Genomic DNA, 16,651 nt, shown 5'->3' on the forward strand with positions numbered 1-16,651 from the left:
GTCATTTTTAAGTAAAAAATAAGGAAGCAGTAAAATATGAACCTATCTTGTGAGGGAGTATATGTTCTGTGTGTCCGTGTCTATGTGGTTTTTTAAAATTTATTTATTTATTTATTTATGGCTGTGTTGGGTCTTCGTTTCTATGCGAGGGCTTTCTGTAGTTGCGGTAAGCGGGGGCCACTCTTCCTCGCGGTGCGCGGGCCTCTCACTATCGCGGCCTCCCTTGTTGCGGAGCACAGGCTTCAGACGCGCAGGCTCAGTAGTTGTGCTCACGGGCCTTGTAGCTCCGCGGCATGTGGGATCTTCCCAGACCAGGGTTTGAACCCGTGTCCCCTGCATTGGCAGGCGGATTCTCAACCACTGCGCCACCAGGGAAGCCCCCTATGTGTTTTTATGCCTAAAAAATACCTGGAACATTAGGCAACAAAATCTAACAGTAACTGGTAATAATATTCATCTTCTTCTTCATTTTTTTCTCAATTATATACTTTTAAAAATGAACATACATTTTATTTTTAGATGAACTGGATTGTCTAAAACCTGTACCTATTTGGGGGAAATTATTTAAACTTTTCTCACAATTATTCTATGCTCTTGAAAATGTAACTATCAAAGTGTAAATGAATTTAAAGCAGATAAGCTAGAGAGCAGTGGTTTGTACTCCTAAAGAGGTCTTTTATTACATATAAGAGTATACCACCGTGTTGTAAATAGTGGACTTCTCGGAGATCTTTTGGGTGTTTTAAATATTTACTTATTTATTTTGTTTGTTTGGCCGCGCCAGGTCTTCGTTGTGGCATGCAAACACTCAGCTGCGGCATATGAGATCAAGTTCCCTGACCAGGGATCGAACCCGGGCCCCTGCATTGGGAGCGCAGATTCTTAGCCACGGAACCACCAGGGAGGTCCATGAGATCTTTCAAATGTGATCAAATTATTAAACATTGAATTTATATTTTAGCATTTTACGATCATCTCAATTGCATAAAGCAAAGGGCACTTTTGCTATGTTCCGAATGAAGAATTTTTAAACATTGCTAGCTGTTTCAGATTATATGTACAATTGTTATTCTCCATTTTTATAGACAATTGAGAATTGAAAACTCAACAAGACAGTACTTTTCATGTTAAAATTTGTTCACAATGTGATGGTCGGAAATTGTTGGGTTAAATAAAGCCCTAGCATTCCTTATGCAAAATCTGTTGCCCATCACCACTAAGAAACTGTCTGGTTTTCAGCCTTTTCTTTTAAGGATGTTTTTCTAAGACCTCACTCTCTTGCATGGGTTGTGGTACTTTCGGTAGGGTTAATCCACTATCCACAATTCTGACACGTATTTGTCTTGTCAGTTCTACATCGATAGCCTGACTCCCCTTTACAGAGATTGGTGTTCACATAGAGGGAGCTCTATATCTTCCTGCAGGCATTTTTAGTTTAGTCTGTTAATGAAACTCCCCACTGAAAAATCTTATTTAATATGTGTTCTACAGTGATTTGAACAGAGAAGTGGCCATTTGCCATATCAAAAACATTCATCTTTGTTCTGAGTTCAAAATTTGGAGTTTATGAGGCACCAGTGTAACATGACCTATTAAAATATATTTATTAACTTAACAAATATAAGACACGAAGTGCCAGGCGCTGTTCTTACTGCTTCACACTTATTAGCTCACTTAATCTTCACAACAACCTTGATTACATATCTTTATTATCCCTCAAGACCCAAGGACCCATAGTAAGTGGCAAAGTATTTAATGAGTGTTGTATGGTTTTAGGATAAGTGGCATCAGAAAATAGCACATGACTTGCCACCAGTGTAAATTCACAGAGTCTGTGGCATGAATTATTCACACATGACCCATATTTTCTCTGCCTGGAAATGAAATTGGGCATGGGGTAGGATGAGTGTCTTAGACTGAATAAACACCAGAATTGCCTGCTGAAGGGCTAGTGAACTCTTCATCTTTGTGGATCTTTATAAAAGGGAGAGAAAAATCATTTTGGAACAATTTGGGCTCAGAAGTGTTTGGAGTGGGGAAATTCGTCTTCTTAACTGAGGTGATCCTCCAGAGAGGTTCTCCTTGCACAAAATGAGATCATTAGGAAGATGCCCCACCCCCAGCAACAGGAAAAATTGATGATCAGACAATGTGGCTTGAAAAGAGCAAAGCACAAGCAAGAAACGCAAAAGCGAGCAAATGGAACTACATCCAACTAAAAAGCTTCTCCAGAGCAAAAGAAATCCTCAACGAAATGAAAAGGCCGCCCACTGAATGGGAGAAAATATTTGCAAACTATATATCTGATAAGCAGTTAATATCCAAAAAATTAAGGAACTCCTAAATAACACCAGAACAACACAAAACAAGACAAAACCAAAAACCAATTCACTTAACAAACGGGTAGAGGATTTGTAAACATTTTTTCAAAGAAGGCATAGAGATGGTCAACAAGTACATGAAAAGGTGTTCAACATCACTAATCACCAGGGAGATGCAAATCAAAACCACAATGTGATAGCACCTCACACCTGTTAGAATGGTTATCATCAAGAAGACAAGAGATAACGAATGCTGGTGAGGATGTGGAGAAAAGGGAACCCTGGTGCACTGTTGGTAGGAATGTAAATTCGTACAGCTACTATGGAAAACAGTATGGAGGCTCCTCAAAAAGTTAAAAATAGAACTACCCTATGATCCGGTAATCTCACATCTTGGAATACATCCAAATGAGATGAAATCACTACCTCAAAGTGATATCTGCACTCCCATGTACATGAGAGCATTATTCATAACTGCCAAGACATTGAAACAAGCTAAACGTCCAACAACAGATGAATGGATAAACAAAATGTTTTCTACATATAATTCACCCATAAAAAGAAGGAAATTCTGCCTTTTGGGATAACATGGATGGACCCTGAAGGCATTATGCTGAGTGAAATAAGTCAAACAGAGAAAGAAAAATATAATATGATATCACTTACACGTGGAATCAAAACCATCAAACTCAAAGAAACATAGACTAGAAAGGTAATTGCCAGGGGCTGAGGGGTAGGAGAAATGGGGAGATGTTGGTCAAAAGATACAAACTTCCAGTCACGAGATGAATGAATTCTGAGGATCTAATGAACAGCACGGTGACTATGTTAACAATACTATAGTTGACCTTTGAACTAGTCTGGGCTTAGGGGCACCGACCCTCTGCCCTCCATATCCGAGGTTCTGTATCTATGGTTTCTCTGTACTTGCATTTCCTCCCTCTCCATGATGAAACCAACCTTAGGTCGTATGGCACTGTAGTACTTACTACTGAAAAACATCTGCTTATAAGTCGACCCGTGCAGTCCAAACCCGTGTTGTGCACGGGACAACTGTATACTGTCTACTCAAAAGGTGCTATGAAAGTAGAGCTTTAATGTTCTCATCGTAACAACAACACAATGATAGTGACGTAAGGTGAAGGACCTGTTAACTAACCTCTTTGTGGGAAACATTTTGCAATACGCATGTGTATCAGACCATCACAATGTGCACCTAAAATGACACAATGTTATATGTCAATTATATCTCAAGAAAGCTGGGGAAAACAAGAGAAAAGAGAGCAGAACATACAAGTTTTTTTAATCTAGGCTCTGGTTACCGCTTTGAAAAAATCACGAGTGCCCATGGACAACAGAACGTGAGAGAGAGAGAGTTGAAGGTCTACATCGATGACATTGTACTTGATTTCTCCCTCCTCTGTTTCCCCAAATGTGTCAATTTACATCCAGTCAATTTGCATTTCGTTATAAGTTTTGACATTATGCTTGAAATTCCATTTGGGAAGCTTTAGCTCCTGGGGCCTGAGGCACATTCTTTTGAATTATGGAAATGATCCTAAAGTGATCCAAAACCCTGTCTGGTGAATCATAGGAGTAAAGGTGAAAAGTAATGAGCCCGTTTTCCCCACGCAATTCCTCAACTGCCCGTGGCAATGATTCCCAAAGAAGCATGTCCTTGAATCACACTTCTAGCCATTCCATCAGACAACAGCTGCGTTACCTCCCCAATCCACTGCTTTGAACAGTGTATCATATACGTATACACTGTTTGCTGAAAAATCCTGTCTGTTTTTGAAATTAATTTTTATTGGAGTATAGTTGATTTTCAATGTTGTGTTACTTTCTGCTGTACAGCTAATGAATCAGTTAATTATTCATATACATATATCCACACTTTTTAAGATTCTTTTCCCATACAGGTCATTACAGAGTATTGAGTAGAGTTCCCGTGCTATACAGTAGGTCCTTATTAGTTATCTATTTTATATATAGTAGTGTGTACATGTCAATCCCAATGTTCCAATTTTTCCGTCCCCGCCTTTCCCCTCTGGTGACCATAAATTTGTTTTCTACATCTGTGATGGAGAACAAACCTCTGTCTTATCCCTTCACAGTTGTAGAACCCATGTCAAGGTATAGTAAGAAAAAACTTCTCATTACACGATTCCATATCACATACACAGGAAAGGCAATTACAAAACATGTCATGCCTTAGAGAAAAGCAATATTCTGACCAGCCAGATCAGAGATGCCGCAACATGTGCTGGAAAAAAGAAAAAGAAAATAAAATGATGGCACTCTTGGATATTTTATTATAATACTCACTTGGTTTATGAAAATAAACTTTTGCCTTTCCAATACAAGCATATGAGCTGCAGTACTATTCAAGGCATGTACATTGCACTATACATCAAGTGAAACATAAATGTTTTCCCAAGGAATCCACACAAAAGACTGTGTCTGACACCTGTCTGATTCACATGTAGGTGTTTCAGGGGATCTCTTGGGGGTCAAGGATAGGATCTAGTCAGTGCTCTAAAAACCCTTATGTGTTTAATTTCTTTAAAAGTGCACCCCTTTAGGCCCCTTTTGCCCAGGATTTGCCAGGTCACATCAACTCAAAATAAGCATGAAGAGCTGCTATCCCTTCAAATGGCGCAGAGGAGTGCTGAGGTTTTGATGATGAACGGCGTGAATACATCCATATTTAGGGATGTAACACATGTTCTTTAATGAGATCATGAGTATTTCACCAGCAATGCAATCATTAGTCAAAACAAATGTCTACTTAATTGGCCAAAAGATAAACAAGAGGGGTCATCAGCAGCTGACCAGGGTATATAAAGGGCCCAGAGCAGGAGGAAGACATTCACACCTGAGAACTCTCAACTCTTCTCACCAGCTCAAGCCAACTCAGCCCCAGACACCGCCATGACCGGCTCCTGCTTCGGCCCCATCTCCTCCTCCCTGGGCTGCGCCGCAGGCTGCTTCCAGCCCCGCTGCTGCCACGACCCCCGCTGCTGCCGCCCAGTGTACTGCAAGACCACCGTGTGCCGCCCCGTGACCTGCGTGCCCCGCTGCACGCGCCCCATCTGTGAGCCCCGCTGCCGCCCAGTCTGCTGCGCCCCGTGCAGCCTGCAGGACGGCTGCTGCCGCCCCATCACCTGCTGCCCCACGTCCTGCCAGGCCGTGGTCTGCCGCCCCTGCTGCTGGACCACCACCTGCTGCCATCCCGTCTCTGTGCAGTCCCCGTGCTGCCGCCACCCCTGCTGCCAGCCGGACCCCTGCTGGGCCACCTGCAGCACTTCCTCCTGCTGCTGAGCAATGCATCCTAGGAGCGCATCATCACTACGGGTCCCCCAGAGACGGCCGGCTCCATCCTGCTGTCCCACAGCTTCACAGCAGAAAGTGGCAGGGCTCTTCTTGAGAAGCCCATTCCTCCTCTCTTCTAACTAGCTTATAAGAGGCACCGAAGACCCTTTTCAAACGAACTACTTCTCAAGAATATCCTGTCCTCTCAAGACCCCAGCTCCCTCCTATATAATGTTGGTTTTCTAATAAATTCAGCACTCCCAGCATAGAAATCATGGTCTTCGTGATATTTCCTTTAAGGAGATTCTGTCTGAATTTTCCAGAGACATTGAAAGCAAGATACAGGATAATCCTCTTAAATTGTTCTCTAAAATAACCTAAGTCTGGGTAGTTTCCTTCTTATCATTGTAGATGGCATTTATAGGACACAGTAGCTAAGGAAGGTGGGCACAGCTATATCGTCATCACATATACAGAGTCACAGATGCCCATGGCTCCAGACAGGTGCCGCACACCTGAGAAATGTTCTTCAAAAATGACCAGTAAGGAGTCTACACTGGGGTTACCACTTATATTCCCAGTCTGAGTATTCATTCACTGAACTCACACCTGCTAGCACAGCACAGAAAGCCCAGTATGTTAGAGGTGGAAGGAACCTTGAGTGGCATCTGGCCAATCGCCTGTTTTTGAAGCTAAGGAGCAATGAGTAATGAACGATCAAATACGTTTCTTAATGTCATTATAACCACTGATGTTCAGAAAAGACCCAGGAGAACGCAAGCCCCCTGACATTAAGCATTTAAGCCAAACATTTCCTCTTACTATGATCGGAGACACGTTCCTCTGCGCAGAGGAACTGTCATATTTTGTGACCAAGTAGAACTGCTTCTTCAGGTAATAGACACTCCCTTCTATGTACTACAGCGCTGGCTGTTATTTGGCATGTGATTCACAATGTCGACTTGTGTGGATATTAAATCCATACTGGCTCTCCAGGGCTGCTTATCTTTGTGCTCAGGAACTGGGCATTGAAGGCATTTTTCACGCACGTTAATCACTGCCAATCTACAAGTATTTTTTGAACATCTACTGTGAATAAGGCACTGAGTTGACCACCCTGAGGGAATATAAAGGAATAAAAGGCGGTTCCTGCTTTGAAGAGGTTATAATCTACTTAGGGACATGAGCTGTAAATCAGAAAAAAGTCAAATAGTACATAATATAAGAAATACCAAAAATAGTTGACGACTGTAAACCTATTAGGAAACCTCATGCAATGGTCGTGTCATTTTTAAGTAAAAAATAAGGAAGCAGTAAAATATGAACCTATCTCGTGAGGGAGTACGTGTTCTGTGTGTCCGTGCCTATGTGTTTTTCTGCCTAAAAAAATAGCTGGAACATTAGGTAACAAAACCTACAGAACTGGTAATAATATTCATCTTCTACTTCATATTATTCTCAATTATTTACTTTTAAAAATGAACGTACATTTTATTTTTAGATGAACTGGATTGCCTAAAACCTGTACCTCTTTGGGGGAAATTATTTAAAATTTTCTCACAATTATGCTATGCTCTTAAAAATGTAACTATCAAAGTCTAAATGAATTTAAAGTAGATAAGTTAGAGAACAGCGGTTTGTACTCCTAAAGAGGTCTTTTATTACATATAAGAGTATACCACAGTGTTGTAAATAGTGGACTTCTCTGAGATATTTTTTTTTTTAATTTATTTTATTTGTTTGGCTGTGCCAGGTCTTCGTTGTGGCATGCAAACAGTCAGCTGCGGCATATGAGATCAAGTACCCTGAGCAGGGATCGAACCCGGGCCCCTGCATTGGGAGCGCGGATTCTTAGCCACAGGACCACCAGGGAGGTCCCTGAGATCTTTCAAATGTGATCAAATTATTAAACATTGAATTTATATTTTAGCATTTTACGATCATCTCAATTGCATAAAGCAAGGGGCACTTTTGCTATGCTCCGAATGAAGAATTTATAAACATTGCTAGCTGTTTCAGATTATAGGTACAATTGTTTTTCTCCATTTGTATAGACAATTGAGAATTGAGAACTCAACAAGCCAGTATTTTTCATGTTAAAATTTGTTCACAATGTGATGGTTGCAAATTGTTGGGTTAAATAAAGCCCTAGCATTCATTATGCAAAATCTGTTGCTCATCACCACTAAGAACCTGTCTGGTTTTCAGCCTTTTCTTTTAAGGATGTTTTTCTAAGACCTCACTCTCTTGCATGGGTTGTGGTACTTTCAGTAGGGTTAATCCACTCTTCACGATTCTGACACATATTTGTCTAGTCAGTTCTACATCGATAGCCTGACTCCCCTTTACAGAGACTGGTGTTCACATAGAGGGAGCTCTATATCTTCCTCCAAGGTATTTTTATTTTACTCTGTTAATGAAATTCCCCACTGAAAAATCTTATTCAATATGTATTCTGTGGTGATTTGAGCAGAGAACTGGCCATTTGCCATATGAAAAACTTTCATCTTTGTTCTGAGTTCAAAATTTGGAGTTTATAAGGCACCAGTGTAACATGACCTATTAAAATATATTTACTAACTTAACAAATATAAGACACGAAGTGCCAGGCGCTGTTCTTACTGCTTCACACTTATTAGCTCACTTAATCTTCACAACAACCTTGATTACATATCTTTATTATCCCTCAAGACCCAAGGACCCATAGTAAGTGGCAAAGTATTTAATGAGTGTTGTATGGTTTTAGGATAAGTGGCATCAGAAAATAGCACATGACTTGCCACCAGTGTCAATTCACAGAGTTTGTGGCATGAATTATTCACACATGACCCATATTTTCTCTGCCTGGAAATGAAATTGGGCATGGGGTAGGATGAGTGTCTTAGACTGAATAAACACCAGAATTGCCTGCTGAAGGGCTAGTGAACTCTTCATCTTTGTGGATCTTTATAAAAGGGAGAGAAAAATCATTTTGGAAAAATTTGGGCTCAGAAGTGTTTGGAGTGGGGAAATTCGTCTTCTTAACTGAGGTGATCCTCCAGAGAGGTTCTCCTTGCACAAAATGAGATCATTAGGAAGATGCCCCACCCCCAGCAACAGGAGAAATTGATTATCAGCAATGTGGCTTGAAAAGAGCAAAGCACAAGCAAGAAACGCAAAAGCCAGCAAATGGAACTACATCCAACTAAAAAGCTTCTACAGAGCAAAAGAAATCCTCAACAAAATGAAAAGGCAGCCCACTGAATGGGAGAAATTATTTGCAAACTATATATCTGATAAGCAGTTAATATCCAAAAAATTAAGGAACTCCTAAATAACACCAGAACAACACAAAACAAGACAAAACCAAAAACCAATTCACTTAACAAACGGGTAGAGGATTTGTAAACATTTTTTCAAAGAAGGCATAGAGATGGTCAACAAGTACATGAAAAGGTGTTCAACATCACTAATCACCAGGGAGATGCAAATCAAAACCACAATGTGATAGCACCTCACACCTGTTAGAATGGGTATCATCAAGAAGACAAGAGATAACGAATGCTGGTGAGGATGTGGAGAAAAGGGAACCCTGGTGCACTGTTGGTAGGAATGTAAATTCGTACAGCTACTATGGAAAACAGTATGGAGGCTCCTCAAAAAGTTAAAAATAGAACTACCCTATGATCCGGTAATCTCACATCTTGGAATACATCCAAATGAGATGAAATCACTACCTCAAAGTGATATCTGCACTCCCATGTACATGAGAGCATTATTCATAATTGCCAAGACATTGAAACAAGCTAAAGGTCCAACAACAGATGAATGGATAAACAAAATGTTTTCTACATATAATTCACCCATAAAAAGAAGGAAATTCTGCCTTTTGGGATAACATGGATGGACCCTGAAGGTATTATGTTGATTGAAATAAGTCAAACAGAGAAAGATAAATATTATATGATATCACTTACACGTGGAATCAAAACCATCAAACTCAAAGAAACATAGACTAGAATGGTAATTGCCAGGGGCTGAGGGATAGGAGAAATGGGGAGATGTTGGTCAAAAGATACAAACTTCCAGTTACGAGATGAATGAATTCTGAGGATCTAATGAACAGCACGGTGATTATGTTAAGAATACTATAGTTGACCCTTGAACTACTCTAGGCTTAGGGGCACCGACCCTCTGCCCTCCATATCCGAGATTCTGTATCTATGGTTTCTCTGTACTTGCATTTCCTCCCTCTCCATGATGAAACCAACCTTAGGTCGTATGGTACTGTAGTACTTACTACTGAAAAACATCTGCTTATAAGTCGACCCGTGCAGTCCAAACCCGTGTCATGCACGGGTCAACGGTATACTGTCTACTCAAAAGGTTCTATGAGAGTAGAGCTTTAATGTTCTCATCATAACAACAACAAAATGATGGTTATGTAAGGTGAAGGATCTGTTAACTAACCTTTTTGTGGTAAATATTTTGCAATATACATGTGTAGCAGACCATCACAATGTGCACCTAAAATGACACAATGTTATATGTCAATTATATCTCAAGAAAGCTGGGGAAAAAAAGAGAAAAGAGAGCAGAATATACAAGTTTTTTAAATCTAGGCTCTGGTTACCGCTTTGAAAAAATCACGAGTGCCCATGGACAACAGAACGTGAGAGAGAGAGAGTTGAAGGTCTACATCGATGAGATTGTACGTGATTTCTCCCTCCTCTGTTTCCTCAATTGTGTCAATTTACATTCAGTCAATTTGCATTTCTTTATAAGTTTTGACATTATGTTTGAAATTCCATTTGGGAAGCTTTAGCTCCTGGGGCCTGAGGCACATTCTTTTGAATTATGGAAATGATCCTAAAGTGATCCAAAACCCTGTCTGGTGAATTATAGGAGTAAAGGTGAAAAGTAATGAGACCGTTTTCCCCACGCAATTCCTCAACTGCCCGTGGCAACGATTCCCAAAGAAGCACGTCCATCAATCACACTTCTAGCTGTACCATCACAGAACAGCTGCGTTAACTACCCAATCCACTGCTTTGAACAGTGTATCATATAGTGTACACTGTTTGCTGAAAAATCCTGTCTTTTTTTGAAATTAATTTTTATTGGAGTATAGTTGATTTTCAATGCTGTGTTACTTTCTGCTGTACAGCTAAGTGAATCAGTTAGTTATTCATATACATATAGCCACACTTTTTTAGATTCTTTTCCCATACAGGTCATTACAGAGTGTTGAGTAGATTTCCTGTGCTATACAGTAGGTCCTTATTAGTTATGTATTTTATATATAGTAGTGTGTACATGTCAATCCCAATGTTCCAATTTTTCCGTCCCCGCCTTTCCCCTCTGGTGACCATAAATTTGTTTTCTACATCTGTGATGGAGAACAAATCTCTGTCTTATCCCTTCATAGTTGTAGCGCCCATGTCAAGGTATAGTAAGAAAAAACTTCTCATTACATGATTCCATATCACACACACAAGAAAGGCAAGTATAAAACATGTCATGCCTCAGAGAAAATCAATATTCTCTGACCAGCCAGATCAGAGATGCCGCAACATGCGCTGGAAAAAAGAAAAAGGAAAAAAAATGATGGCACTCTTGGATATTTTATTGTAATACTCACTTGGTTTATGAAAATAAACTTTTGCCTTTCCAATACAAGCATATGAACTGCAGTACTATTCAAGGCATGTACATTTCAGTATATATCAAGTGAAACATAAATGTTTTCCCAAGGAATCCACACAAAAGACTGTGTCTGACACCTGTCTGATTCACATGTAGATGTTTCAGGGGATCTCTTGGGGGTCAAGGATAGGATCTAGTCAGTGCTCTAGAAACCCTTATATGTTTAATTTCTTTAAAAATGCAGCCCCTTTAGGCCCCTTTTGCCCAGGATTTGCCAGGTCCCATCTACTCAGAATAAGCATGAAGAGCTGCTATCCCTTCAAATGGCGCAGAGGAGTGCTGAGGTTTTGATGATGAACACAGTGAATACATCCATATTTAGGGATGTAACACATGTTCTTTAATGAGATCAGGAGTATTTCACCAGCAATGCAATCATTAGTCAAAACAAATGTCTACTTAATTGGCCAAAAGATAAACAAGAGGGGTCATCAGCAGCTGACCAGGGTATATAAAGGGCCCAGAGCAGGAGGAAGACATTCACACCTGAGAACTCTCAACTCCTCTCACCAGCTGAAGCCAACTCAAGCCCAGACACCGCCATGACCGGCTCCTGCTTCGGCCCCATCTCCTCCTCCCTGGGCTGCGCCGGAGGCTGCTTCCAGCCCCGCTGCTGCCACGACCCCTGCTGCTGCCGCCCAGTGTGCTGCCAGACCACCGTGTGCCGCCCCGTGACCTGCGTGCCCCGCTGCACGCGCCCCATCTGTGAGCCCCGCTGCCGCCCAGTCTGCTACGCCCCGTGCAGCCTGCAGGACGGCTGCTGCCGCCCCATCATCTGCTGCCCCACGTCCTGCCAGGCCGTGGTCTGCCGCCCCTGCTGCTGGACCACCACCTGCTGCCATCCCGTCTCTGTGCAGTCCCCGTGCTGCCGCCACCCCTGCTGCCAGTCAGCCCCCTGCCGCACCATCTGCAGGACTTCCTCCTGCTGCTGAGCAGTGCACTGACTGCCGAGAGCCAGCAAGCAACCTTCTGAAAAAGTTCTACCCCCATTTGTCTACCTAACAAACCTCCTCTGAGTTATCAATACCCCAAATCAAGCAGGAGTTGAATGGCGATCCACACACATCTATTAAGGCTTGGACTGTTCTCAAGTAACAGTGACAACTTCCTTCTTTCCTTCTTAGATCTTAAGTCTTGCAGCATGTTTGTTTTCTAATAAACTTCTCTTTTCTGGCCTAGCAAACACTGCCTTGGTTTTACTTATTTATTCTAAATTTTTTTCATGAAATATAAACATAACAAAAATCCACTGATTGCCTACATCTGCAAGCCACAGACTATATGGTATACAATAGAAATTAAAATTGAGTTAAAAATGTTCCCCTGTTCAAGAAATTTCTAGGGAGATGAATCAAATTTACAACAACTCAACTAAAAATTAGAATATGTAAAAAGTACAACACACTCTATGGTGTCAACAGAGAAGTTACTGTTGATTGGGGAGAACAAGAAAGATTGAAAAAGAAGCTAGCATTTTATATAGATTTAGGTGTGCAGATCTGAGGGAATATGGCATTTTCAATAATGGAAACAGTATTCACAAAGGTGTATAGAGGGAGGTTGTTCAGAGATGGTTTGACTGGGAGCACTGGATATATGTAGAGCACATATGTGGGAGATAAATCTGGAAAATTTGTGTGCTTTGAATACTAGCCAAAGGAGTATGCCGTTTATGCAATAAGTACGAAGAACTGTTGAAAGCCTTAGGGCAGGGGAATGGCATGACAGGAGTAGGGCATAGGGATGATTCCTATGGTAGATGCTTATAAAAACAAAAGCCCTAGGGCTAAACATATAATGACTATACAGAAACAATTCAAGAGGCCATTGCCCTGATCCAAGTGATACACAATAAGAGCTAACTAAGATGATGACCATGGAATAAAGAAGACCCAAAGAGTGTGGCAGATATAGACACCCAGAAGGAATATTAACCAATCTGAATATAGGAAACAAGAAGCAACTAGGAATAAAATAATTAGGAATTGCAGCTCTATGGGAAACTCTTCTGGTCAGAAGACACTTTTAAATATTTATGAATATTAAATATTCATAATAAATATTCATAAATATTGAATAGAATTTTAAAATATTTATGCTTATTTACTGTGTGTTTAAAATCACAGTTCTATAGTGTATTCTGCCTACCACTAATATTTCTATTCTTGAACTATTATGAAATATTAGGAAAAAAACAGAGAAGACAAAGAGTTTTACAAACTTTAGTTGATCCTGGAAAGCAACATGGTATAAAGTAAAATGAACTGATCTAGGAATGAGGGATAGGAGTTTTACACCCAGCTCTTCTGGCTATACACTGGTTGTGTGAATGGAGCAAGTCACTAATCTCTCCAAAGGGCAGCCAATCCTAAACTCAGTAGTATTCTAACATCAACTGATGCTGAGAGGAAATTAAAAGTGGTCCACACCACAATATCAATGTTCCAACTTAGAACTTTGAGGCTGAATGGTTCTATGTTCAACTCTTTTCCTTGATTAATCTGACCTATTTGTACTATGCTGATTTGTGCACTAGAGCAAGATATGAGGCAGGCAGACTGGGTCTTCCCTTCTACATAATCCTTTAGTGTGCATAATAGTATTTAATAACCATGTGCTCTTTATAAAAAGAATGATGTCAGTTTCTACACCTATACAATTAAATGGTTGGACTAGATGATTTATCAAGTTTTGGATCTCCAACATTCGGTGATTCCCCTAACCATCTTTCAAGTTCATACTTGCAGTCATGGTTACCATATGACATGAACATCTTTATTGACACTGACAGCAGTCACTCTTTAATGTAATTCTATCGCTGTACAAACCAACACCTCCACCTGATAAAAGCTAACTATGTGCTTCTATTCATGATTGGAATGCAAGAATAAACCTACCACAAGTAGCAATAATGTATTCTTTTGGCCACCACTTTTTTCATTTTCTTCCATGTAACCCTAACATTTTAATGGAAATTCACGGTCTTTCTTTTGGAAATCACCAAGAATTGTTTCAATTTTTTTTTTGGCTGAAATTTATCATAATCTCTTTGCACTTACACCTATTGAATGATATTTGATCATGCATTCCCTAACCTGCCTTATAAGACTGTGATCCAGAGAAAGTATTTCCTAATTCCTGCTTCTTTATGGGTTCTCCTTCACAAATTCAATTGTCATGCTCTGTGGTCTAATATCATCCTTTCATAGGAAAAAAGTTGTAGTTACATAAAATGAATCCCACCTTCGAGAAATAAATGCTTTCCAGATAATCCACTGAAGTGATTTTTAGAAGTGATTTTTATCCTGAAAATCACTGAAGTGATTTTTAGAAGTGATTTTTATCCTTCACAGAGAAATGTCTATTACACTTAAAATTTTTGTGATTTTTTTCCCTTACTGGATATGAATTTCAGCCCTTCTTTTAAATTTGTGCTAACAAAATATCCACAGTAAATTGGAATGGAGTAGGTTTTATTCCATATACCCTCCTCAGTGATAAATGTTTCCTCAAGTGTGAATGTGTGAAGTTCAAGAGAGATTATAGAAATTGGAGAGATTTAATTTCTGAAAGGATCTATGAATTCCTGTGACTGTGGAGTTTATCAGAGTTTTATCTGGCTGATTATAGAAACTAATTTTTTTTTAAAGATTTTTTTGATGTGGACCATTTTTTAAAGTCTTTATTGAATTTGTTACAATATTGCTTTGTTTTATGTATTGGTTTTCTAACCGCGAGGCATGTGGGATCTTAGCTCCCCAACCAGGGATCGAACCTGGACCCCCTGCATTGGAAGGTGAAGTCTTAACCACTGGACCGCCAGGGAAGTCCCAAAACTATAATCTTAACTATCTAAAAAAATAGAGAAATACCCTTACATGAAGGAAAATCAATGGTTAATAATTTTAATCTGGAGACTGAAGGTTTGATGAATATGACCCGATAGTCACATTGTCTTGTGAGTGACAAGTGATGTGATCACAAGTGCAAAACAAAGGCTGAGACTTGAAGAGAAATTACAGCATTGTTTGAAAATGAAACATCAGTATTTCTACCGAGGATAAACATATTTGGTGAGTATTAGCTGACCAGTAAGGAAAACCCAATTTGGACATATATTTAAAAGAACTCAGTGTTTGAACAATCGGAGGGCCCTGAAAAGTTTGTTTAAAGAGTAGTAAAATAAAAATGCTGACTGTCACAAACACAAGAACTAACCAAGGACTATAAAAAGCCCGACTGGAAAAGCAGACCCAAATCACAAACTTCTCCAAGCAGCCCAGCTCTTAGCCCAGCTCCTGACACCATGGTCTACTGTTCCACTAGCTTCTGTGGATTTCCCACCTGCTCCAATAGTGGAACCTGTGGCTCCAGCTGCTGTCAGCCAACCTGCTGCCAAACCGGGTGTTGCCAGCCAACCTTCTGCCAGAACAACTGCTGCCAGACCAGTGGCTGTGAGACTGGCTGTGGCATTGCTGGTAGCATTGGCTGTGGCCAGGAGGGAGGCAGTGGAGCTGTGAGCTGCCGCACCAGGTGGTGCCGACCTGACTGCCGCGTGGAGGGCACCTGCCTGCCTCCCTGCTGTGTGGTGAGCTGCACCCCCCCGTGCTGCTGCCAGCTGCACCATGCCCGGGCCTCCTGCTGCCGCCCATCCTACTGTGGACAGTCCTGCTGCCGCCTAGCCTGCTGCTGCCAGCCCACCTGCTGTGAGCCCACTTGCTGGCAGCCCACCTGCTAAAAGCCAGGTTGCTGATTTTCAACTTGAAAGTTCAACTTCCAACTCAATCCATGAAGTAATTATCTCTTCAACCACCCCTGGACACTAACAAGTTCTTGAACTTTAATTGACATTTTCTGAGGGGTTACCAAATATTTGGACTTCACAGACTTATCTGATTCCATTCAATACTAGAAAGATCTTGATCTCTCCACTAAGGCCACCAAAATACAAATTTGACCCAAGAAATGGGAAAACAAGTTTGCCTTGGGCTTGACCTTCAGCAAGCCTCCTCTCCACAGCCCAATGCTGCCAAAGCTGAGGAAGAACCGTCTGTCCTTCTCAGACACATTCACCTCCGAAACTCCACCCTCTTGCAACTTTCACTTCCTATGAAAGGGGAATAATATACCAAGGTCTAATAAATTATACGTATTTGGTACGGCAAACGAATCTCTTTTCCTTCATTGAGTGTCGCCAAACAGATTATAATTTGACTTTGATATCCCGTGGTACTCTTCTTACACCATGTTAGGATATGTGATCAAATCCAGGGGAGGTTAATCCCCATAAAGAGCACAAACTAAAAATATCTGAGGGTTTATTGAGGGAA

The 16,651-nt window shown here is 40.7% G+C and overlaps 3 pseudogenes across 3 annotated transcripts; all 3 read left to right on the plus strand.

Annotated features, from left to right (window-relative positions):
• Nucleotides 1-4,934: 4,934 nt before the first annotated feature.
• Nucleotides 4,935-5,741, plus strand: LOC309654157 (keratin, high-sulfur matrix protein, IIIA3 pseudogene; annotated as a pseudogene). The gene has a single exon. The product of its transcript is annotated as a keratin, high-sulfur matrix protein, IIIA3 pseudogene (transcript).
• Nucleotides 5,742-10,844: 5,103 nt separating this feature from the next.
• On the plus strand, nucleotides 10,845-13,340 carry LOC309654143 (keratin, high-sulfur matrix protein, IIIA3 pseudogene; annotated as a pseudogene). Its single transcript has one exon. The product of its transcript is annotated as a keratin, high-sulfur matrix protein, IIIA3 pseudogene (transcript).
• A 64-nt stretch (nucleotides 13,341-13,404) lies between these two features.
• LOC309654153 (keratin, high-sulfur matrix protein, B2C pseudogene) lies at nucleotides 13,405-16,475 on the plus strand (annotated as a pseudogene). The gene has a single exon. The product of its transcript is annotated as a keratin, high-sulfur matrix protein, B2C pseudogene (transcript).
• Nucleotides 16,476-16,651: the final 176 nt, after the last annotated feature.

The sequence above is a fragment of the Balaenoptera physalus genome (assembly GCF_965194825.1).
Source record: "Balaenoptera physalus genome assembly, contig: HAP1_SCAFFOLD_2124, whole genome shotgun sequence".
Classification (NCBI taxonomy): domain Eukaryota; kingdom Metazoa; phylum Chordata; class Mammalia; order Artiodactyla; family Balaenopteridae; genus Balaenoptera; species Balaenoptera physalus.